Raw genomic sequence first — 1,047 nt, forward strand, 5'->3', positions numbered from 1 at the left:
GGATTCTAAAACTTAAATTATATACTCTAAATTTTAAATTCTAAATTTTAAACTCTAAATCTTAAAATTTTAAATTTTTAAACGTAAATTTTAAATTCTAAACTCTAAATTTGAGTCATTGATATAAAATATAATAAATTAAGATCTAAAAATTATTTAACTAACAAAAAATATAATAATTCTTATTTAATAACAAACATTTAAGAATGAGTCTGTAAAATATGTAACAATATTGTTATTTCTTCAGTAATTAGTAGGGTACGGAGATATTATAGGTTTATTCTTAGAGTTTAATTTTAATGTACTGACAGTGTAAAATATTTTACACAGTCATACAATTACATTCGCTCTTTTGGATGACAATTCACGCGGTCAATATGAAAGTTAGTCATTTTTACTTATGTGATATTAAGTAATTTGATGCACATGTAAAACTACTTTAGATTGATAGTGCGTCAAAAATAAATTCTTATTCTTATTATTGTATGCAAAATTGAAATCATTGACACAAATAGCATGATACTGTTTATTATGTTACGACCTCAAAAAACTTTCCTTCTTTGCATCATCAATACTTTATTGATGATACCTGTTGTTTGTGGAACAAGTTTTAAGATACAATAAACAATGAAAAAACTGAAAACGCTTTATTTCTTTTTACTATAGCTATAGACTCTTCCAAAAGTAACCAAGTCAAAAACCAAATAATGATACTGTTGTATTTGCAATGATATTTCAAAACTTAATTTATTGTGTTAAGTGTAAACTGCTTCCTTTTTGCATTGTCATAAACTTCAATTCTCTCATGCGCGCAAATGTAATGATTCAATAAAGTCATTCTTAAACATATTTTGTAGATACATTCCTCTTTGTAGCTACAAACACAAGATTATTCAATGATGTTCTGTATTTTAGTTTCTGTAAAATCTTTCCGCTTTCTAAAGTTTCGAGTTACATTATGTGCTTCTGATCATCTGATGGTAGCTAGCTAATATGATACCTCAAAAAGATTACAGTTTACTTCTTTTACAAGTTACAACGAATCAC

Source organism: Arachis ipaensis, chromosome B07 (assembly GCF_000816755.2).
Source record: "Arachis ipaensis cultivar K30076 chromosome B07, Araip1.1, whole genome shotgun sequence".
Classification (NCBI taxonomy): Eukaryota; Viridiplantae; Streptophyta; class Magnoliopsida; order Fabales; family Fabaceae; genus Arachis; species Arachis ipaensis.